The following is a 25,344-nucleotide window of genomic DNA, read 5'->3' on the forward strand; positions in this document are numbered from 1 at the left end:
TTTTAGAAAATTAAAACTTGGTTAAGGTTAGACTGAACGCCCATTTTACAATGATTCATCAGAAACCCAATTTCTGGGCATTAATTGTCCTCCTCAGTCATGCTGGGAGAGCAGTCAAGGACAAGACACAGTCTGCCTGCAGGTTTATAGCCTGTTTAGTGATCATGTATGTTAGGAACAATCTCTCGTGCGTTATGTACAGTACTGTGAGATAAAGAGGATGAGAGAGCCACTTAGTAGGCAACTGAAACTTTATTTGGCCCTTATGTTGTTGTGCTTACTTACTAAATTTAAAAAGATACAGATAAGCCTCTGAGTAACACTCAGATTTCATGTTCTGCTGAATTCTGAAATGTTCACAGTAACAGTATCTGCAGTGTGTCGTTAATATCAAAACATATCAGTGATAAAATATTATAACACAAGATTTGCTTGTAACCTTTTTCTGGAGCACTTGACCGGCTGAAGAAGGCCATCGGATACGGTTGAAAGCTCAAGGGAGTTTAGAATATTTTTTTCTCAGAGATGTGTTCCCATTGTCCAGAACACAACGCTCTGCTGTGCTGTGTTTTCCTGTCTGATAAGCCTCCAAACGTGTAGTTTCATTATTTCAAACCGTATTTACTGATACATGAAGCAACACACTAGCACCAATTATTATTGTTTTTTTAACGTAGTGCTATTTTCAGTCTGAACGCCAGCTGCAGCATGTGTACACGTGCTCCCCAGTGTCAAAGTTGCACACTTTGTATGCCAAACCATCCACCCTCAGGTGCAAATGGGGGGAAAAGATACTCATCAGAAGTGTTTACACGAGTCTCGACTCAGACACGGGTGATCAGGAAGCACATTTACTGACAGTTTTGGTACATTTGGAAATGTGAAGCTAAATATCCATATTTTATCTTCATGTGCTCACTGGCTTCTCTGTTTCCATCCGATGTGGATCTGCGTTTCCCTAATCTCATTCAAGTCTTTGTCTTTATGCTGACGGTTTAAGCCGTTGCCATGGCAACATTCAGCATGTGGAAAGAGGAAACTGGCATGTGAAAAAGGGAAAAGCACATTAAACTGTTCAAACGTGTGACTCCAAAGCTTCACACCTCGCCGATGATATCGAGAAGTCATTGTAACCTCTCGGTGAGAAGGAGCAGAGTCCGCGGAGAGGACGGGGTTCTTCCTCGCTGCGTTTCAACGATGGGTTTCTGTTCCTGTGTGTGGTCACTCGGCTCATTGTCATTATCATAAACTGAGTGTTAACCCGACGCAGCAGCTTTCGGGTCTCAAAATGCAAGGGGTGGCAGTGTTTTTGGCTTTTGGCTCCATAACACTGTATGAAGGGCTCTCTCTCACACAACTGGTGTTACTGGTTCACTTGTTTGAAGACCACATTACCTATGAACGCCACTGCTTCCTGCCCCCTCTATGACGTCTTTGGATGTAAGCTCCCTCTCAGACTTTCTTGTTCATTTCAATGAAACCAAAAAAAAGGAATGCACAAAAAAACAAAAACAACCCCCCTCCCCCAAACAATGCAGGGTATTTCAGCAAAAAATATTGATCGCAGCGTCATCCTGCAACACCCAGTCCAATCAGATGTCAGCCAGCACACTGTGTGTTTGCTCTTTGCCTCCCTTCAGCAGCGGAAACAAAACAGCACTAAAACACTGGCATATCATCAACTTTGAAGTTGATATGATGAACTTGTTGGCAAAAAGTTGCTTATTTACACGTCCAGCAGTAACGGAGCAACATGATCGTTCATTTGGAGTCGCGTGTCTGGTCACCTGGATGATGCAAGTCCAATAGTCACTCTCTTTTAGCTCTGTTTTGGTCTCCACCAACTCCTGCTGGAAATATCCACTCTGTTCACCAGCTAGCTCTTCTCGTTTGCTGCTGAGCAGGTAGTGTACAGCGGCTCTTTACAGCTTTTTCTCTGAAATCGACGCGGTGAGAGTGAACCAGAACAGTAAAGCTGTGTGTCAGACAGATAAACAATGAGCTGAAACTCACTATAAAGCTGTGTAAAGCTGATAATTCTCTGCATGTTCATTACTACCACAGACACCTTTCACATTGACATTTTTTTTGCATTGTCACTGATAGCCACTTTAAGGATTGTCTTTGTTGTGGGGGAAGGGTGGATGAGCTTTTTCTGCAATTATTATATTTCTATATTTATTATATTTTCCATATTAGTTTCCCATGTTTTCCACCATCACAAACTACAGTTTCAAAACTTGTTGTTGTTGTTGAATCAGACTGTTGTACTGAATTGCAGTGACTTGTACAAGAGTTTCTGTTTCTCTCATTACTAAAAATATTTTATGCATATGGGACATGCAGTAGAGGCCTTTCGACTCACTGGAATGTGTTTCTTCTTGACATCCATTTAGCTATAGTAAATAATTGCATTTGTGAATAAAAGAGGAACACAGGAAAACGCAGAAAAAGACAGAACATACTATCTAAAGTTTCAGAAAGCCACAACATATAAGAATACGTAAGAAATACTATCTGGTGCAGTGAAGATCAGCTAACAGGACTCTAATGCAACATAAGCTGTAGCAGACAGCTACGGCTCAAACAGCCGGAACAAAGACCTGAGGTCAGACTGTGACTCCGCTGCTCTGTGAGAGGAGAAGTGGATTAAAGGGCCACTGAGTCGGTCACCATCAATTGTTTTGGGATGAAAGCAAAGAAAGGCGTTCACATAGCGCCGGTCAGCTGGTTCCCGTCCAGCTGTCTGTGGCTGTTTCAGGGACAGAGGAATGTCACGACTACCCCCCTCAATCCACAGGGACAGCACTTGTTTGGCAGCCAGCCATCCCCCCTCCGCATTCACACACCAGACAAAGACGGACGGCAAGAGTCTATACTGCTTTTTTTGTGACAGAGGAGGAATGGTCTGTCCTTGTGGCCAGATAATGCTAAAACATATTTGTTTAATGAAAACTTACACTGTGTTTGGTTCCTGTCACATTAACAAATCATTCATTATTGTGTCTTTGAATGTAATTTATCACCAGATCGCCATGACATTTGGTATGATATCTGTGGTCCACAGAGGATATTTCTGAATTGTTTGGGGTGGCCACTTGACCTTTTGTGCAGCGCTGCCAGGAAGTCAAAATTCAAGACTGTTTTCACCTTAAAAGTGACAGCATTTGTCATGAATTAAAAGCAACCTGCATATGACAACCTGACATCGACCTCTAACGACTACACGAATAATGACTCTGTCCGGACCAAAGGCCGAAGTAGTGTGATGTTATCATAGCACCACAAAACGTCTTCTCGGGAGGAAGTTGGGTGGAAGGTTTGGATCAGCAAAGCGTGTGACTTCCTGTTTCCTACCAACAGTCAGCGTTGGTTTGTTTTAACCATGACCACCGCCTTTGTCTAACTGTAACCGAGTGGTTTTTGTGCCCAAACTTAACCAAACCCATGTCCCATGCTGGTACAACAAGATTGTTTCAGATGGCGATGACAAACGACACTTTGGACCATGACAAGGTTTCTCAAAAATAAAATGCTGTATATCCATAACGCTTGATACATTGGCGGTCTATAATCTATAGTCCCCAGAGGATAAATATGGTTTTTAATTTGACCATTCTCGCATTTCACACAAGAAATATCAAAATCTAAGAGGCAGATTTGCATAAAATGTCCTGATCCCCAGAGGATGAACTCTCGTGCCACCTTCAGGACAAACGCCATTACTTGTAAGACTTTAAGAATAGCTAAATCTCTAGTATGTGGTTTTTGCCTCAGTTCACGATTTTGACTCTTTGTCTGTAAAAGAAAAAAGCATTCATTTATCTCTGTCCAGTTGTAGTTTTAAGAATTATTTTATCTTATTCTGAGAAGGGAAAAAAAGGGATGTTAAGACTGAATGATTTACGATTATGGGATTTACAATTCAGCAAACTTTATCGATCCCCAGGGAAAAAGAGTGCTCACAGACCTGAACATAAAATACACAAAACATAGTAAAGTACAAAACAATATGACACAAATAAGTAAAGAAAAAAGAGCTTAAACATATCACATAAAATACAATGTATGTAAATCACTGCATTTCATAAAACCTACAGTAGATGGACATGGCGGCATTTAATTGGGTCAGCTGATGTCTGTTTGATTCTTTGATGTATTGGACTTTAATGTTGTTCAGGCCATTAGTGGAAGTGTCCTTGTCAAATATCAGGGTCTCTTTAGTGACTCTCATGAGGAATTAATAACATGAGCAGCTCTCTCTGAACCCGCTGACACTGATATCACACACTAAGCCGTGCAAGCTAATTAATGAGAAGAGATTTAAAAAGAGAATACATGCAAGCTTAGAAAGAGAAAACTAGAATCTGTATAAAGCTCCTCTGTCCTTTAAGCACAGAGGTATGAACAAGGTCATTAAAAGGTCAGCTCCATCCAGCAGCCTGTAAAGTTGCGTTTTTATAGCCTTTGGTTTTGTCCAGCTGAGTGAGTCCATGTTTCTTGGTCATCCGGCTGTTTCAAACTGCACTGATGCCACTTTCCCTTCGAGGTAAAATAGCTCTTTGCTTTTCTCAGGATCACACACTGTGAATATTGTGTATATGGATATATATATATATATATATATATATGGAGTCCTCCAGGCACCGGTCCAAGTTAAAGTGGTCTGAAGATTTAGGCCAGGCTTCGATTTGCTAAAGGTCTAAATGTAAGGTAAAAAACTGCACAAAAAAGACAAATTTTAATCCCTAAAATTTCAGCCATCCCACTATCTCATAACTAAAAGCTGTGGAAACAATCAAAATGGAGGAAATGTTGCTAATAATCAGATGCACTTAAGAAACCAGGTTACTGTCAGGTTTCTGCAGTAATCTGCATTTTAACTATGTCATGTCATGTAAACGAGAAACCCATTTTGTGTAATCTGGGTAGGGGATTAGAGAAACCTGATTTCCCAGCTAGTGTAGATTTCTCCTGAATCGTTAGCTAAGAGTAACGGATAAACAGTTGAAATAGTTAGCTAAAAGTAACGGATAAACAGTTGAAATACTTAGCTAAAAGTAACAGATAAGCAGTTGAAATAGTTAGCTAAGAGTAACAAATAAACAGTTGAAATACTTAGCTAAAAGTAATGAATAAACAGTTGAAATAGTTAGCAAAGAGTAACGAATAAACAGTTGAAATACTTAGCTAAAAGTAACGGATAAACAGTTGAAATACTTAGCTAAAAGTAACAGATAAGCAGTTGAAATAGTTAGCTAAGAGTAACGAATAAACAGTTGAAATACTTAGCTAAAAGTAACGGATAAACATTTAAAGTAGCTAGCTAAAAGTAACGGATAAACAGTTGAAATACTTAGCTAAAAGTAACAGATAAGCAGTTGAAATAGTTAGCTAAGAGTAACGAATAAACAGTTGAAATACTTAGCTAAAAGTAACGGATAAACATTTAAAGTAGCTAGCTAAAAGTAACGGATAAACAGTTGAAATACTTAGCTAAAAGTAACAGATAAGCAGTTGAAATAGTTAGCTAAAAGTAACGGATAAACATTTAAAGTAGCTAGCTAAAAGTAACGAATAAACAGTTGAAATACTTAGCTAAAAGTAACGGATAAACATTTAAAGTAGCTAGCTAAAAGTAACGGATAAACAGTTGAAATATTGAGGGGGCACTTGAATTCAGCTGACACGACTGTGGGGGGAATCTGACCAAAAAGGCTTGTTACTAGAATAGCCTACCTAAGACAATCATGAATTACACAATTTTGTGCAACTAATGAACTGAGTCATCTATTTGAATTCTACAGTATTTGTGCAAAGTCATTGCACGAAAAGCCCTTCAGGGTTGTTTGGTTAAGTAATTTAGGAAATGATTGCATAATTCATTTAATATTGTGTAATCATGACTTGTACACAAGATGTGGCTTCCAGACAGTGACTCATTTCTGAAAACACTGCTGCAGAAAGACCATTTATCTAAACTTGAATCTACACTTGGTCTCGAGTGCAGAAAGCAGCACTAACAGCAGCAAGCTGGAGCTGCATTATATTCCGGGTAATAAAGCAGTCACAGACCTTTGGCAGTAGAACATATGGATTTGTTTAATCGGTGATTTGATGTGCCTGTTAAAAGCGTATTGGGTGAAGAAATGAGAATGTCAGCTGTTGTGTTCAGTGTACAGTGTCTGCTCGGTTGTACACTGCTGGTAATTCAATTCTCAGAGGAGAATTGAATTACTCAAACGTATTTTTCTACCGCTGCTTTATGTTGTTAGAGGGACAAGTCGCTTTAGAGCTTTTAAACTACATGACCTTCATTTTTAAATGGCCGCGTGACATAAAATAAATATCCTGTTATATAGTCTGAATTCTGATGATGCCTGCTGCAAATGTTCCTTAACAAAAAGCAAAATGTGAAAACCCACATTTAATTAAATATTTTGTCTTTTTTTAATACTTGTTGGTTTTCATATATATGTGTGATGAAGTTGATTTACACACACATTCTCCACAGTAGAAAGCTAAATAAAGCCGCTGCAGTCTTGTGTTTGATACTAACAGCCGATCCTGAACATCGTGACATTAGCTGGTCTGCAGAAACATATAGGGAGGAAATTTAAAACCCTCCATATCCTCCAGGGAGAGACTGCTAAGAGACACAAAGAGGTGTGATCTCATTCAGTCAGTGCATTATTGATAACGACTAAATACAGTATTAAAGACTGGCAGCAATTTACACAGTCGCCATTATAATGTGAGAAACATATAATAAACACTGGGGCTGCAATTAACAATTGTTTTCCTTGGTGGTTATAATAATTTTTATTAATTGTTTAGTGTGTAAATAATGAAAAATGCCAGTCACGATTTCCCAGACCCCAAAGTGACGTCTTCAAATGTCCAAAACCCAAATATATTCAGTTTACAATGATATAAATTAGAGAAAATCACCAAATTCTCACATTTGAGAAGCTAGAACGACAGAATATTTGGCATTTTTTCTTGATAAATGACGCATACAGTATAATAATGAAATAAAGATGCTCTGGTGACACTGGATTCATAACGCAAGCTACAATGTGACTCTGTGGAAGAGCAATAAAACAGCATTTCTGTTCCTGAGGTGATGTGACGACAATATATCCCATGACTCTTTGTCATTGACATGCTGCCAAAGCCTCACGGGCAGGGCATTCGTAGGAAGGGCAATAGTGGAACTAACTACCAAGGGCCCAGATATGGGGAGGGCCCTCAAGAAGCCTGGAATTAAAAGCAGGATTTTATCTAAATGTTGTAAATTTGTATGTTTTATTATTCTTACTGTAAGTTAAGTTTTATTGGTGGCTGAATACACTATTTGACAGTTGATTTGGAGCCTCCCCCCTCTCCAAGAGCCAGTAGGCGATTTGAGGGGGGAGAGCTGTTGGTCAGACACAAATAGTTTGTCTCAGTAATTGCGCTGATGCTTATTCAGGGGAATCCAAGACAACTTCCAGGCAATCACTTCTATAAAAAAAATAAACTGAATCCAGGCCACCGAAAGAGCAAGACAGGAATGAGAAAGAAAGTAATTTGAGGGAAAACGTCTCTAAACAAAATCCTTTCAAAAGACAAACGACTGAAACTATTTCCTAACGCCTGTTTTAAATTGGTAAGTCAGTTCAACCTAGCTAAAATTACAAGTATTAGCTTGCTGATAAATTAAGCACAACTTCCCGCCCTCTCTCTTCATGTACGTGAGGATGTTAGCCAAGGTGAGCTCATCAAGTGGCTATCGAGCAAATGTTTGCAGGAGTTTACGCTGAAAGGAGGTTTGCATCATCAAGAGTGAACACAACTAGCAAGCACAGTAAAACAAGTCTTTTTCAGTTGTCTGTCAGAAAAGAGGCTTTCTTCTCTACCTTTGTCTTACACTTTGCGTGTTTTTGCGAGAATTGAAATTCCTGAATTCCTTTTAAAACACCATGGCCACCGATGGTCTAGCAACAATGAACATTTCAACAGACAAAAACAGAATAAGGTTTCCCTGTAGTGTAATTTTATTTCTTTAGTTAGATTTGTGGTTCACAACTGCCATTTTCATTTTTATTTCATGTAACAGAGATCTTTTTTAACAGTTTAACTATATTTTTTGTGGTTGATTTTGAAGGACACTAACACTTTTTGAATAGGAACTTGCTGTAGGGTCAGGCATGGTTGAAAATGAGTCTCCTCTTGTTTCACAGCAGGCCGTTCACACTCATAACCCAGAACCCCTAAATTATAGAATAAGCTGCTCTCCATGAATCTTTGAGAAATTTCACAAGAATCCCCTCCGAGCCATGAATGTACCCTCCCAACTGTGAGCTGATATTAAAATGCAGGGAGGGATGAGTGTGTAAAAAATTTAAATGGAGACTGAAGTGGTCTTGCTGTGTTTGGAAGCCCCTCGCTGATTAAATGAGGTGAAATCTCAAATCCTTGAGTTCCTGTTCCTGCCTTTTGCTGCTTTAATCCGTCCCCGATCTGAATATTGTAACTGATCTTTTCTAAACACTCTCACAGATTAGAATTTCATATTCCCATTATACAAAACTACATGTGCTTACTATTCAGCAAGTATGCAGTGATTTTATTGACATGCTAAGGGTAATAGTTAGATGAAATGCTTTGTCAGTGCAGATAAAAGTCTCTCTAATCAAATCATTGTATCAGTTATTAAAGGCGGGGTCAGCGATTCTAATCCAACACGCGTCTTTTTGTCAGACGGGATTCAGCGAATATCTCCTCTCGGTCCGCTAGCTGTGCGTTCAGTGTGTGCGCTGAAAATAACTCCGGTGTTTGTACTCAGCCCCGGCTCTGTAAACGGGAAACTAACAAAAACACTATTAGCCATGATTTGTGTGTCTGGTAACGTTAAACGACTTGTCCGCAGACATTCGGCTGACTCTCTAGTTTAAGATCTGCTGCTGTTGTGATGTTAGCTATAGCAGCAGCAGAGTTGTGAGCGTCGCTGTCTGGAGCTGCTGTGCTGGCTCTGGGAAACCGCCTCGTCCTCTCTGGCTGTTAGCTTCGCAGCAGCAGCTGCAGCGACAGTCTGCTAACCCACAGCCTAGCTAACGTTAGTTATATTACTCGCTGTGTCGTTGTTCGCTCTATATCATGGTATTTGTCATGGTATTGGATTTCTCCAGAATTACATACCCCACCTTTAATCCTGTTGGTTTTTCTCAAAATATTGAAAACAATCTGTCAGTGGGGTGAGATTATAGAGACATGACATCACTTTTCGGCTAGCTGCTGTTCCACTAGTTTATGTAACTCAAAAGTAATTTAACATTAAAAGTACAGCTCCCCTGACGTTGTGCAGTGCAGCAGTGAGTCTGTACTATAAGTCACATTTGAACAGTTTCTCTCTTACACGTGATAACCACGACTGACACGCTCTCTGCTAACGACACCTTTCCAACTTTTTAGCTGTAACCTCTGCAGTCTGTAAACCTCTACATGGAGTAACGTACGCTGACGCTATTACCTCCTTCCTCTCGATGACTCAGCAGGCGTTAAGATGAACGAAAAGTAACATATAGTGGGAATCAGTGCTAATATTTGTAAGCTATGTGCTGACTAGCTTCCACTTCTTGAGTGGATTACAAACTTAGCAGCATGATGGCTAGCACTGATAGCTAACACTGTGTGGGTTTGTTACAAAAGGTGGAATAATGTCTTGTATCAACATTGGTAGGCTATGCAGTCTAATCAGTAGAGCACCACGGTAGTTCTCAAATTCGAGTCAGTCGCTGCCGTGGAAAACACCCACCCAGAGGCTCGAGTCTTAGATGCTGTTTCCACAAATATATAAATAAAAAACAATGATATCCTCTTTTGAAAAACTATAAAAATATGCAAATAGAGTTGGTAGGTAAAAATGGATGGGGCAACTAAAACACTTGTTTATGTTTTAGAAAAGTCGACATTAGTTGTTGAGCTGGGACGAGATGGGAACACTGATTTCCATTTTCACAGTCAAACATTACACTACTTCCTTATTTGGCACTACACTTTGGCAATGGACGTATATTGTGTCTTGCAGAATCATCTGATGTGACCGTAATAATACAGGCTATGATGTCGTAAGAGAGAACTTCGTTGGTAAACTACAATCTACAGATGATCAGTGAAACTCTGAGTATGTGCAAGATAATCAGTAACGTGAGGGTTTCCTTCCGCTCAAACAGGACGTCAGAGACATTTAGTGGTTCAGTTGTTTGTTTAAGACTTTACAAAATGATTACAACTTCTCTGTGACATTGTGCAGCAAACTAACCCAAATATTTGCAGGGGGAAGTAAAGTTTCTGTGATACAGTATCAGCGGTCAGTAGATATGACATCATTGTGGTCTTGAAACACCTGCTACTTAATTTGCAGTCACTGCAGCCCTGTGGTCATGGTGGTCACTATCTTTTGGATTTTGGATTTTGTCCTCAGCACGTATTTCTGTGGGTGGCAGCTGGCAAAGATCAACGTCAGTCTAAAAACCACAATGTGCCATCACTGTTACCATAAAAATCTTTAAACAGTTTTAGAAACTAAATTAAACTGATAAAAGAAACAAGAAAGAAACTTTGATCCTGCCACCATTTATTTAAACGGGTGCAATCTGGTGCAACAAGCCACATTTTTAACATCAATAGCAAGCCAAAATATTCATTCGAATGTTACAATAAAACCAGGAATAGTTCCCGAGCCATTTCCACTACTGCTCTCAGCCTTGAAAGAATAATGCACTTCACTTAAAAGTATCCTGTCACGGTCTGTCAGCGGTGGAGCGAATGCCAGCAGCCATCAGGTAAATGGAAGAGCAGTTTGGAGACCCACTAACCTTCATGTGATGCTTGCAGTCTGAGAGTGAAGAGCCTTCACGACAGTACGCCGGCGTCAGAGACAGCGGTGACCCAAATGGACAAATTCTGTTCGAGCTAAATATAACCTGAAGTGATGGAGCAGACGGATGGTAATAAAATACAAACCCTCCAATGACAAGAGGCCCCCGTCTAACACTGTGCTTACTTTTTGTTTTCTAACTGTGATTACTGTCATGGTGGAACATTCGCCACATGAAAATACCTTGTATCTGTAGTGTCACGCTTGCTGACTGACTTTTGTGTATTCTGATCATCCTAGCAGGTTTTAGAGAGTTTTAAGAGGCTAAGGGGTTTAAAAATTGTCTCGACTCAGACGGAAGCATGTAATCCTTCAATTTATTCGAAAGCATGAAAATCACCAAAACAGTCGGTACAAGGTTTTCACCCAAAAGGTCTTAAGAAAACTTTTCAGAATATTATCTGAAAGTACCTGCCTATGTAGGGCTTTGGATGGTTTTTATTCTTTAAATAAAGCCAAAGTAGACATACTTGCCTTTGAATGAGGAATAGTTCTAACTAAATGCCTTGGTTTATGGTCAAGCTTTGATTTAACAAGACTGAGAGTTTACAGCCATGCTAGCCGCTTTGAGGCTGCACAGCAAGGCTTTGAGCTAAATGCTAACATGCTAACCATGTTCACCATCTTAGCTTAATGTGTTCGTTTACTAACATTTGCTAATTAGCACTAAACACAAAGTACAGCTGATGGGAATGCCATTAGTTTTGGAAGGTATTTGGTCATAAAGCAAAGTATTTCTACAAACGAAATTTTGAAAAGTTAAGGGATCACCAAAGTTATTACAAATCATCCTGCTACGTTTGAATGGTTTTAAACCAAAGCTTGAATTTTTTAAAGATGTATTAGCCTTTGGTTGGATGATGCATGAATGTACTGGTTTAGGGTCAATCTTGGATTTAAAAATAACACAAAAGTGATTTGTGGTAAATAATTCCATAGTCCATATTTGAGTTTAGGCTGTCTTAGCTGACTTGTAAAGAGATCATTGGGGCTGAAGCCAAATCGGGCCTGTGTTTCAAGGTCAAGTTCTACTTGGAACTACTGATTTAGGGTTTGGTTAAATCTGGGGCAGCTAACGTTACAGCAGACCTGCTGAACAAACATCCCCAGCTAAGAGGTCACCTCATTCAGCCATTGTATGAAGTGGGACAGGTGGAACCGCCTTTTTATCCCAAACAAGAAGGGGGGGGTGGGGGACTGCAGAGGCCGGCTCGCTGTGGGCTGTAATATTCATCAAGTGTACAGAAGAGCCATCAGCCGGTTGGATCTGTGCCAACTACAGGTGGAGGACGGAGGAATTTTAAGACAACAGAGAGTGAGACAGAGTGAGAAGGAGGGTGCTCAGCCTGTGGTAGTGGTCCCTGCAGGCCTGGCGTGGTGGGGGGCAGGTTGTGGGGTTGAAGGGAGGGGGAAGAGCAACGACACAAAGGATCTGTTGTCCTTTCCCACTGGAGTGGAGGTTTCCCAGGAAAACGTTACTATTCAGGCCCAGGTCCGAGATAAGACAGTCCCCCTTCCTTTGTGTTGTAGCTGTGGAGGGGTCAGGAGAGCTCGGGGGGAGGGTGGAGGAGGAAGTGTCCCCAGCTGGAGGATGTAAATCCACTGCCTGTCCACAGCAGCAATGAATGGCTGCTCCATGTTACAGCAGTGAGATTTTCAGTTAAAGCATTTAGGGAGGCACTTATGCTATTTGCTCTGCTACTGGCTGCTGTTAGCAGCTAGCTACTTTATCAATGTTAGCAAACATAGATGCACCGAAAACAGCTGTTTTCTTGTATCTGAAGCTGGTTTTGTGTTGTGCTTTGGTGTGTAGGGTATACTAATTCAGAAATCCAGTTATGCTCCGTTCTACAACAAGAAACAGTTCATGCTGAAATTCGCTGTTGGTTAGCATTATTAGCTTCTTTTGGCTTTTCTCTGTATTAAACACAGCAACAATGACAACAACATTAGTTGCAGCACCTTAAAACTATGACAGTACAAATGTCTACATACGCAGATGTCCACTCGTCATGTAACTTTTAAACAAATCTTTGGCAATTTTTCATGCACACACTACACTGAAGCATTAGCACAAGCACACAGGATGTTGGTAATGTTAAAAATCCCGTTTCTCAGTGAATTACACTGTGGGCCACAAGTTGAGCCCTGTTTTTTTTAGCCCATATTTGTTTACATTTTAGCATATTGGCACCATTAAAAGTATACTGAGTCAGCCGTTAGCAGCTCCTGTTTGCAGTGGACCCACGGATGTACAAACAACTATCACTGGATCACTGTGATACTGAAGAAAACTGAAACACCTGATGATTCTCAGGCAAGTTCTGCAGTTATAAGGAGCGTCCTTTTTTCTAGGATTTCTAATTGGATTTATGGATGTTTGTTCACATTGGACATCAGAGATAACGATGTCCTTGGAAAGTGTACGTCACACTGAATCTAAAAATTTGTGTATCGTGTCTCTGTGTTTAGATTTGTCTGAGTTAAAACTCAGAGAAGAAGTGGGATTTTGTTTAGACACACATGAGCTGTGTGTCACAGGCGCTGCTGCTCCTGCAACTGCTGACCGCTTTGATAAGCGGCCAAATCAGCCAAGACAAACTACAATGACTACCTTCCAGTTGTTTTCAGAACACCTGCATGCACCTGTCTCTTTCACTTCACGCAGTATCTTTGCCTCATGTCTCCCCCTTCAACTCTCCAGCCCCCCCACCCGGGGAGGGGCACCTCACAGTCTGACAGCCTCTGCTTTAACAGGCCGGAAAAGCATAATGTATAAGTGTTCAAACTGTAATCAAATGCCCCTCTAAATCTTTGAGGTTGAGAAAATGTTTATATTAATATCATGATTGTAAAAAGCTTTAGTGACCCGCAGGTACTACACCCACACCAGCTGACAGAGGCCTGTAAAGTCACCACAGACAGCAGGGAGATACCCAGTGAACCAACAGAGCTGTCAAGTGAAGAGGTGATATATCCCCCCGGCCAAATACTGCAACAACAACACTGCTTTGTTATTTGTTTTTAACCCATTATGAACCATATCCACATGCTCACACGGGGCTGTACAGCTGTTCCCTGTTTGTTTAGTCTTGCGACATACTTCCACAATTACAGCAAAGATACTTTTGTTTTTGTCTTTCTTTCCAAGTTATTTTCAGGCTGTCGGTGACGTTGCGGGGAAGTAATACTTGCGACGTGTGGCTGCTGCGGGAGTGTGGAAAGTGATGATGCAGAGGTGTGCTATGTGAGGCTACAGCCACGTCACTGAAGGGGTGTGGACACACGTCTGTTGATCACACACCAGCCCTGACTTGTTCGTCAGCCAAGAAGCACACATGCTCCCGAGCTGCTGTTTGTGGTTTGAATCGGCACAGATGTGTCTTTTAACTGCTCAGAAAAGTCTATGAAATGTTTTTTTTTGTTTTTTTTAAATCCCAAGAACATTTTGAAGAGAGGGTGTCATCTCAGATCCAGGGAGGGAACTCAAAGACCTCTGACAGAGATAAGCAGTCTTTAAGAGAAATGACATCTGTTCTTGAGAAATAACTCCTGCAGCCCACACGTTTACAGATCATCACTTCCTGCTTTACACATCTGCAGCGCTTACTGGAAGAACAAACCACAAAGTGACAGTGAAGCATTTTCAAACAAACATTTCCCTGTTATTTCCCTGCAACACATTATCAAGACGATTAGTTTGATCTTGTCCAGATTTGTTTTTAAAAAAAAGTGTCAGAGCTGCCGAGCAGTTTTTGATGGTGAGTGATTCTGCCGTACAGCACAGCTAGATGTTTCCACTTAGTGAATCTAATTTCTGCATCTTATGTGACAAACAAAGCCAGTTAAATGTAGAAAGAGGGAATGCAGATTACCAGGCTTTCACTTATATAAACAAAAGCAAAGGAAGTCTGTGAGCATTCATTTCATTTTTGTGTTTTTGTAGAAATTTAAGCAGAAAATGTGTTTCTGTGTAGTCAACTGCCACAACTTAGTGGTTTTGAGTTAAATGAGAATTAAAGTAAAAGGATCGTTCTACTCCAATCTATTATATTTCACATTAAGAGACAGGAAACAGTATTTCTGAAGCACTGCTCATGTTTTATTGATGATAATATGGTTTTATTTCTGGTCTGGAGGAATGCATTTGGATATTAGTGAGCTGAATAAAGTATTACCTGTCACAGGTATTTCACCATCTCCCCATTAGTCAGACATGTTCAGACGTGACAGTGACAAACTCATCCATCTTGTGAGCAGTGTCATTAGAGTGGACTGCGTCTGTTCTTTTATTATTTAAGGTCGCAGCCCCTTCACACTCACTGCAGGTATTAACAATACTGAGGAGCTGATATCTGACGCTTCACTGTAAGTAAGTTGCTTGATAAAGCAAAGACCTTTTTAACCCCTAAGTTGTCTCATTATTTATATTCATAGGTGTAATTCTTAGAAGTTTGATAAATACAGACCCAGATTTCTGTCTGTAGATATCCAAATGGCTATCAACACCATCAAACACCAAATTAAATTAATTCTCAAGACAAGAAAGCAAATATCAGAGTAAAGTCTGGAAAAAGTAACACAGTTTTGTGTAGCAGAAATGTGCTTTTTCTGCTATCCTATCCTCACATTCATCTCGCGACCCCTCGTGTTTATCTTAACGACCTCTTGTGGGAGTCCGGATCCCCTGGTTGGGAACCACTGCCTCAGATAAGCACTTAGCAAACTTTGCTCAGATTCGCGGGGAAAGAATTACAATGTTTGCTTTTCTAAATGACGTGGTCAGCAGACCTGTGTGGCCACACAGACAGGCTCTGCTGCGCTGCTGCTCATCATAGACAGGATAAAGGAGATCCACCCGTCTAATTCCTAATCCAGGACTAGCCTGCTTCTGTGTCCCGGGAGTCACCTCGCGGATCAGGGCCCGTCTTGGTTCCAAAAGGAAATGATGAAACAGTGACTGCCAGACGGCAACACAGGCTTTCGCTTTTGATTCGAAGTAATGCAAGATCGCTTCACCCTCTGCCTGAACAGAGTATCACTCTCCTCAAGGGTGTAGCCTTGACAGACACGCCAGGAATGGTTGTTGCCAGCTGTCGTCTGATGCTTTGATTCGGCTTGGCAGAGGGAAGGTCATGATGATGATGGACAAGCACATACTCAGGAGAACAGAGACGCTCACAATCCTTCACATGCTTGAAATATTCCTCTTAACCTATAGATAGATTAATGTGGAGGTCTAGAGCGGAGGTATTTGATTACAGACCTAAATAAAGAGGAGGGTAATTGCAAGAATATTTTGGATGGTTGAAATAGATCCACATTGCAAAAGGCTGGGAAACATAAGCCTTAAAGGGACAGTCTCCTCTCACCTGTAGAGCCGTTTATCCATCTGGATAGTTTCGGTGCGAGCTGCAGAGTTTTGGAGACATCGGCCGTAGAGACGTCTGAATATAACGGGACTACATGGCGCTCGGCTTGTGGAGCTCAAAGTGCCAAAAAACTACATTTGAAAAACTCAGCAACAACGTCTCTTTCCAGAAATCAGGACCCAGATACTCAAGATAATCCACAGATTTGTTGTGAGCACTTTCATGTGGGAACCATTTTCTTTCTACCGATAGTTCCCACATGAAACTGCTCACAACAAGGTCTGTGGATTATCTTGAGTAACCGGGTCAGTCAGTTAATTTTCATCTGCAGCATTTAAGCAGCTTCTGTCAAACAGATGATGATTCAACTATTCGTAGAGCCTTACCAGTAGTGGAGCTAAAACCATTAACAACAAACCACCAAGTTTGTGGGGAGGGTGGTGCTATAGGAAATGTCATGGGGCCACTCAGATCTAAAGAGTTAATCATCTAGGGAGCATATTAGATTATGCAATATTCAGTGTAAGAGTATACAGTTTGTACTGTTTCCCCCTGCTGCATGTCTTACCAGCTAAGCTAGGCTAGCCATGTTCTGGACCAATCTCTGGACGCACAGAGACGAAGCATCCGTCTTCTCAACAACATTATTCTCTGGAGATGCTAAACTCTTTAAAACAACATAAAAACAATTAGTTCAATGATACAATTACACTTTTTTTTAAAGATTCAAAATTGAATCTGTGAATTGTTCTTGCTTTTTATTACATAAGCTACAGCTGTACCTTGCTATTTCTGTTATTTAACACTACTGTAATGAGGGCTGTTTGGACATACGCTATTGATATTTTATAAAGTTTCAGACAGCAAGCAAGAATAATCCTCAGCACGTTGAAGTATTCATTAAGTCTCTTCGGTTCTGACTTTATTCTTACCAAACAGTTTAGTTAATTTGGCCCTAACTGCCCCCTGTACTTAATGACTTGATAAGATGTTAACATGGACATTGTTTTCCGTCCTGTGCTGCAGAAATTACATTACATCTTACAGCAGACTGACTGCTCAGGACGTCTGTGCACTGAGCGTTCGGCAGAGCGATGAACAGAGCAGCAAGATGAAAAAGAACCACTACTGGTGCTGCCAGCCCTCATTTTCTCCCACACAAACGCCCTGTCGCCACCAATCACACATCTGCTCTGCTGAGGCTGTCTCCGCTGTCCCAGGGTGCCTCGCTTGTGCAGATGCTGTGTTAATATTCCACACACATACAGGAGAGGGTTAATAATCATGTCAGACACTGCTTTGATTTGAACATTTCAGACTATATATGTGTATCAAACAACACGCCAGATTTGACAAAGGCTGTATATGAAACAGAATATGATATAGAGAGAATAACTGTACAAATGTATAATGGGTTGAGGGTAGTCAAAGCTTTGCCAGCCTTTACAAATCAGGTGCTAATTATCCTGGAGCTCAGTGGTGGAGGCAGAGCTGCTGTAAGTCTGAAAAATACACTACTACTTTTCTTTTCCAGAGATGTATTTTGGGGAATGTCCCAGTCAAGTCTCAGCTTTAATTAAGACAAGTCCGAGATGAGTCTTTAGTTAAACAAGAAAAGTCCAATCTGAGTCTCGAGTTAATCGAAACAAGCCCAGCTCAAGTTTAAGTCAAGTCTATAGTTAACCAAGATGATAGGTGATGAAGTTTCAAGTAAACACAGACAAGTCTCAAGTTAATCGAGACAAGTCTGGAGTCAAGTGTCAAGTTAATCAGGTCCAAGTTGAGTCTCACGTTAACTGAGACAATCCAAGTCAAATCTCTTATTAATTAAGACAAGTCCAACTCATGTCTTAAATCAATCGAGAGACGTCTGAGTCGAGACTCGACTTAATGGATACGAGTCCAGAAGAAATCTCAGAGACCGATATCTCAAAACTTCAGCAAATAAAACCAAAGCTATCTGCATGTGTGTAAAAGCTCACAAATAACTTCTGTCCTCACGACCTTTAGACGGAGTAAAAAGGGATTTGTTGCTGCTATATTCTAAAACCAATAAAAATTTCATCTGTAAAGGGCCTAAATATAGTCTGAGCTAAGCAGAATAAGTGACGTGAATGTAACCGAACTCCATGGTAACCTAAAACCTAAAACCATTACTGCTGTGGATTACAGTAAGAGAGAGCAGGATGGAGACTGGGGTCAAGAGGTTGATGGCAGGGAAAGAGACAAACAGAGCGGGATGGGGGAGGATTTGGGGGAGGATTGGTGTTAAATGAATCACTGGCAGTGATTAGTTTGATTTCCTTCCAAGCTCTCTGCAGTCTCCCGGGGACACGGAGCAGCTGCAGGGCTGGAAAACCCACAACTTGGCAGGTCGAACTGTGTCAGACATGAAGAGCTGTGCTGACTGCTGCCACTCTCCAAATCCTTCACTTGTTGTTTGTCTTCTTTCTCCTCCCATGTTCCAGCGGAGCAGCGCTGAAAAACCTGCTAAAAACACACATTTACACGTGTGACACGTGGCAACTTGTGAAAGAACAACTTTCTTTCTCATTTAGCACTTAATTTACTCTGCCAAGAGTGACTGTGATGTAAAAATGCAGCTGCCTGATCAATGTAAACCACTAAGAATCTCATTAGTATTAAATGAGACGCCGCCACATCACGAATCACTCTGTTTACACAAATGAAACTCTGGTGTTGGTGTCGACTCTGCTGGAAAAGAAGCTGAAACTTAACACTTTAGTACGAAGTACTGTAAACCATTTATCTCTAAAATGTCAGCCTCATGAAGAAAAAGCTTGTTCCAAGTGTCGTGACAATGCATTTTTGAGATAATCAAACTGTTATATACTGCTATATGTCTAAGATGATGTGGGATTTTTTCAGTTTATCTAAAAGTTCATTTAAAAAATCACCAAATGTGGAGAAACATAGGTTTCACTGGAAGTTACCAAACTATAGCACAGCGTGTCAAATATGTAATTGGATCCAGACATTAAACCAAGTCATGAGCTTTAGTTTGGTGCTGTTGCAGAGCAATAAACATCCTTCTTTAGTATTTTTTATTATTTATAGTAATGTGAATCTGGAAAAACAAGGTAAAGTTTGTATATTGCAGTTTTGAGAAGTCATCCAATACTTATTATCTAATAAATAATAATAAAGTGTTGTATCAGTATGCATGACGTCTCCCATTATTTTTAATCATGTGTTTTTTTTCTTGGGTCTGTGGACTTTAGACGTGTCCTTGCAGGCTTTCGGCCAGTTGAGTTCAGTGAGAGTACAAACATGGTGGCATGTTTCCACATGTTTATCTCTGAACCAACAGGCTCTCCAGGTGTGCAAACACAGGACTTATATGCAGCCTACCTGCCTGAAGGAACCAGCTGGATCTAGCTGCGCCTGAAAATCTCTCACGACTGAGGAGGGGGGCGGACTTTCATTTTGTTGGTTTTCTTAGAATTTGATCGCATTAACCTGGAATCTGTGAAAAACAGCTGTGAATGTTTGTCATGTTTTTTTTTACATTTCCTAACTCCTTCAAGCCTCAGGTGCAAACTGCATCCAAACACTTTTTCATGAACAATTTGCTATAACACGAATTGAACCACATACCAAATAATGGCATTTCTGAGCAGCCTAACCTGTCCTAAAAATAACAACAACTGACCCAAGTGGCTGAGACATTCAGTAACAATGAAATTACCGGCGAAATGAAGTGAGCGAAAGTCGGCCTCTGCCTCAGGAAGTGTATTTGCTACTGCCTCTCTCCCACCAAGGGGCCAGTGGACTTCTATTACTTAAACTTCTCTCTCGAGCTCTTCTTTTTATTCTATTAATTTCCTTCCATTCATCTGTTTGTCACTGTTGGTGTTTATAACCAAATGCAACGCAGTGACTGCCTTCCAAAGAGACTGTCTGTCTGAAAATGTGCACCGTTATCTCCATATTTAAACAATTTTCACGCCTCACCCCCGTCTTTCAGAACAGCTATAAACACTTTAATGTGGTCAGACGACACTTTATACAAACTGGTTATTTTCAAGCATACCCCTCCCCTTTACTGTCAAGAGGAGTTTACAGAAGCCAGGCGGAGCCTCTGATCTGATTCAACTGGAAACCACCACAATATTGAGAGGCAGTTCCTCATTTGGTTGCTAAGACACTTGATCCAAAAAAATCCCAAACTGAAATGAACTGATTCCATTAAAGATAAATATCAACTCAGCTCTTGAATAACAAAGTGACTAATTTTACTCCACAAAAACATATAGTTTCTGCATTTTGGCAACAAGCCTTCTAAACTAAACAACAAAATATGCAGTTTCACATTGGGATCCACAATGATCCATATTAAAGCCGATTCGTATGTCGTGTCATCCGACCGCATGGGAAGGTCAAAGCACACATAGCTGTTCCCAATGTCCACACATGAAGGCAGGGTGAGAAGGCTGCCGTCATAGAGGGGGGAGACGCCGTGAAACGTACAAGTGGGGATTTCACACAGTCGCTCCTTAAAGGAGTTCATAATATTGCATTTGGCTGTACACACAAAAAGAAGGAAGTAGCGCCTTTAGCGTTTTCTGATCTGATGCCCCCCGTCGACAGGACCGCCTTGTTTGTCAGAATCTTCCAAAATGAATCGAATCCTTTAGATTTTAATGACCCCGTGAGCTTTTATGTCTAGCCACTTAAGCTGCCTAGCTTTAGGGATGGCGATGGTGGTCGGTCGGTCGGTCCTCCACTTTGGTCCAGACTGAAATATCCAAACAACTATTGGATGGATTGCCATGAAACTGTGCATTCATGGTCCCCAGAGGATGAATCCTAATGACTTTGCTCCACCACCAGTAAGGCTTTACCAATAGCTAAATCATCAGTATGTTGTTTGTTCTGTCCAATACTTTAATATTGTGGCTGTAATGGACAGCGCAGCCTTTAGGGGGCGCTAGTAGGACTGAAAGGTCCTCAAATACAAAACTGACATAACAGCAAACTCTATAATTCTCACTTTTTGAGTAAATATCTTACAACCAGTTTAGACATTAACTGTCAGCGCTTTAACCCCTTTTACAGTGGTTTTCTTCCATTTTCTAAACTTTGCTTGCTTTGCTAACATGAATCCAAACACTGAAGGGATTTAGGAAAAACCTTTTGAAAAGCTGAATTTGAATGTGCTAACTGTCAGTGCCTTGAGGCCAGGATTGCTGCGTTGTCCTCTGCTGAGTCCAGTGCTCTTATTGTTGTAGATTCAGCGGGTGTTGTCAGTGCTCGGGTTTCCCACATGCCTCCACCCATTCAACTCCACACACACACCCCCTCCCCCTCCCCCCACCAGTACTGAGGCAGGTAACTGCAGCTGGGGGAGGAGGGGTGTGTTTGGCTGCAGGGTGATGAACACAGTAGGAGTTTCTATCACCTTTTATCACTCATATAAGCCCGGGTAATTCTGTTCCATATCCCCCATTAGCACAACAATACCTCCGCCTCTCTGTGGGCCGTCTCTGTTCTTCTCCATCCTTCCATCAACTTAGCTCTGAGTTCAGTTCAGTGAGTGAGGAGACTGACGATGCTTGAATAAAATCTCCCACATGCATAATGTAGCTCGGATTCCAGCTGAGGGTATCGTAGTTACTGTAATAACTAGAGCTGCAACGATTAATCGATTGACAGAAAATGTGTCGACAACTATTTTGATAATCATCGTTTTAGTCTTTTTTTAAGCAAAAATACCAGAAATTCTCTTTTTGAAGCGTTTCAAACGTGAGAATTTGCTTATATGACTGTAAACGGAATATTTCTGGGTTTTAGACTGTCGGTTGGACAGAAGACAAATGAAGACGTCATTCTTGGCTCTGGGAAATTACATTGGACACTTTTCACTATTTTGTGACATTTTGTGGACAAAACAATTAAGTGATAATCCAGAAAACAATCGTTAGTTTTAGCCCTAGTGGTCACTTTGCCCTGTGAGATTATAGTCTTAGAGCAGCAGTTTCCAACCTGGGGGGTCATGTGTGTATGCCTGCTACACAAATTATTATTTGTTTATTGTGTTGAGTTGATTTTTCCCTCATAATCTTGCTTTTAACTGTGCAATACTTCCTCCTAGAAATGATGTTTATATAATACAAATTTGCAACAGCAAATATATTTTGAAGCGACCTTAACGCTGCCTGTTTTTGTCAACATAATGTGTAAAAGGTTAACGAACATATACTGAACACATCAGCAAAATGTTCACAGACAACATATTTCATTTGTTTTGCTACAAAATCTACCTTTATGATCATATTTATGGAAATGCCCAAACATAATCCTGGAAGCAAATACATTTCCACATTTTTTTTATTTCTCCTTTTCAGTACTTGAAAGAGAGATCTTTATTCAGAACATGACCACTTTACGCTTTTGCGTCTTTATTACCAAAAATCTGAGTATGAAGCTGCGTGTCAGTTATCAGTGAGGAACAGATGGTTGTTTCAGTGTAAAATGATGCATCTCTCTGCTAATCTGAGATTCTCCTGTGGTTGTTGATTACACATTGACATATTATGATCCTCCGCTTGTTTCCATGTTCATCAGTACGCGACTCCTCAGCTTGTGTGTTTGATCTTTAGCCAAGGTGGCCTGAGGATTTCCCCTCTCTTTCTTTCTCTCTCTCTCTCTCCACCCGAACTCGCTGGTCTTTCCTGAGCGAACGCGCTGTGATCCAATCACTCGCTGGCTCACGTGCAGACGGGGTTGCCAGGCAACCGTGTCTGGTCACCCCACAGCCCGGTAATCCGACAGAAGATGCAGATTTTATGGGCAGGTTTCTGTCTGTGCGTATGTGCACATGTGCATACAGTATGAATGCATGTGGGAAGATTTAAAACCCTGCTGCAAATTTGCATGTATTTCCATTAAGATTTACCTCTCAGCAGAGTGCAGGAGGTGTGTGTGTGTGTGTGTGTGTGTGGGTACATTGTGTGTTTTGTTTACCTGCATCACAGCAGCCGAGGCTCATTTTGTATTCAGGCAGAATTCCTAATGTGGAGGCCCCAGAGTCTATTTAGAGGATCATAAATCTGAATTGGCTGTTTACTTTACTGGTTGTTTTGGAGTGCAGGATTTTAACGGGCTGCAGGTATTTTATCAGTGTTGTAGTTCTCTGAAATATATTGTATAGACGTCCCAGTAAAAACCTGAAATCTGTAGTTATTTCCACTTCTGTTCAGCCCCATTCCAGTTTCAATATAGATACTGAACAAAGGCTAAGTCAGCCAGTCTGGGCTGGAGAGAAGCAGCCAATACAGACATGGTTCCTTTTCTTTAGTGCCAATCCTGAAGATTTCATTTCTGGGTGGGAGAGAGAAGGTGTAATAAGAGCTATCTAAAAAGTTTCGAGTGAACAAAACCAGGTTTTTTCCCCTCTTAACTGATTCATCGTTTGGTCTACAAAAAATCCAAAAACACTGAAAAATGCCCTTCATACTGTCCCATAGTGACATCATCAAATGTCTTATTTTGTCTAACCAACAGTCAAAAAACGAAAGATATTCAGTTTACAATAAGGAAGAGAAGGAAAAGAAGCAAATTCTCACATTTGAGAAGTTGAAAACATCAAATGTTGCATTTTTTTCCTTGAAAAATGACCCAAATGAATTATCAAAAATAGTTGTGATTCTACTTTTTTACTTCTCTGTCCAAGGAAACAGAAGTATCCACTGTGCAGTGTTCTGGTATCCGATAAACCTTCAAACTCATGAATCAGTTACTCAAACCGGCCCTCCTGGGTCGTATTTCATCCTCTCACCTGCATCTGTAACAACAACCTGTTGTGTTTTTAATGTAGTGCTATTTTCCATCTGCACACAGCCGAACAGGCCAAAGCCTCACTAGTGTCCCCTAGAGGATGCGGTGTTCATTGCAACAGATCCAAACTGTTACTACTGACTTTTCTGAAAAGGAAACAATGCTGCTCGGATGATCAGTCAACTTAATGAAGAAACATTTTCAGGGGGCTCCGCCAGTTTTACACATGAAGTTCAGCCTCTGAAAACATTAATATAATGTGTTCTGTGGCTTTGATGGGCGCTTTCCAAAGCTTTTAACACATGTTTTAATAATATAATGGGGGTCTAATTAAAGACGATATCAAGTTGCATTATGGGAAATGTATGATCCAGTGTTTTTGGATATCTGCTGCTTCGATTTTGACCATTTGTTGTAGCTGTCGATATGCCTTGCTCTGGACTCAAATATGACCCTGCTGAGGCAATACCCCAAGCTAGGGTACAAGCCTTATAATAACTAAACAACCGCAGATGAGATGAGGAGAAACATTTCATGGGCGCTGTGTAACTGCTATACACCAGAATATACTGATGATGAGAGCGTGGAGTGATTCATATTTTCATCAGTTACTTCACCACCTCAGTCGAGGGGTCAAGCGTTTCAAACGGGCACCTGTGTGCATTTGCATATCTGATCTAATCATTCAAGCAAAAGGTTTAATATAACCAGAGAGCAAATGTGAAAAATAGATTCTACACTTTCACAGGTACAGGTGAGCGTACAACTAAAGAGGTACGAGGTACCTGTAACCCAAAATGCAGCATCAGAGGTCATGGAAAACACATCTGCACCACCTGGTTCTTCGTTTTGTCAGCCAGTGAGAAAAAACAGCTTCCCAGGTTGTTTTATTTTAGAATGAACATAATGGAGGAATGATAATCTCTTTGATTTCAGTGTTGACAGAACCACCAGCACTAATAATCCTGTGGTATTTGAAGGGTGCCGGAGTATGAAAGGCATGTACTCTCATTCAGCAGCTAATGAGGTTAGCTAAAGGCTAACTGAGAACCGGCTGGGTGATTTATTCTGGGTTTATGGGTTCTGTGTTGATGTATTAAGATTTGGTTTCCATGGCAGTATTTACGCTCCCAGTAACAAAGAGTTCCTGTTTAAGGGAACTGGTCAGAGGCTGCATACTGTTGTCAGAAACAAATTCACCTAATCATGAAGGGCGGTTAATGTTTTAAAATGAAACGTCTTTACTGT

The 25,344-nt window shown here is 40.8% G+C and overlaps 1 long non-coding RNA gene across 2 annotated transcripts; it reads left to right on the forward strand.

The window, feature by feature from the left end:
* The first annotated feature begins 1,980 nt into the window (after positions 1–1,980).
* LOC122885238 lies at positions 1,981–14,542 on the forward strand. Of its 2 annotated transcripts, XR_006380073.1 has the most exons (3): positions 1,981–4,549; positions 13,800–13,892; positions 14,076–14,542. It is a non-coding gene; the product is annotated as an uncharacterized LOC122885238 (long non-coding RNA). The 2 variants fall into 2 exon arrangements; XR_006380072.1 differs by having other exon boundaries at positions 13,800–14,542.
* Positions 14,543–25,344: the final 10,802 nt, after the last annotated feature.

This window comes from Siniperca chuatsi, linkage group LG12 (assembly GCF_020085105.1).
Source record: "Siniperca chuatsi isolate FFG_IHB_CAS linkage group LG12, ASM2008510v1, whole genome shotgun sequence".
In the NCBI taxonomy this organism is placed as follows: Eukaryota; Metazoa; Chordata; class Actinopteri; order Centrarchiformes; family Sinipercidae; genus Siniperca; species Siniperca chuatsi.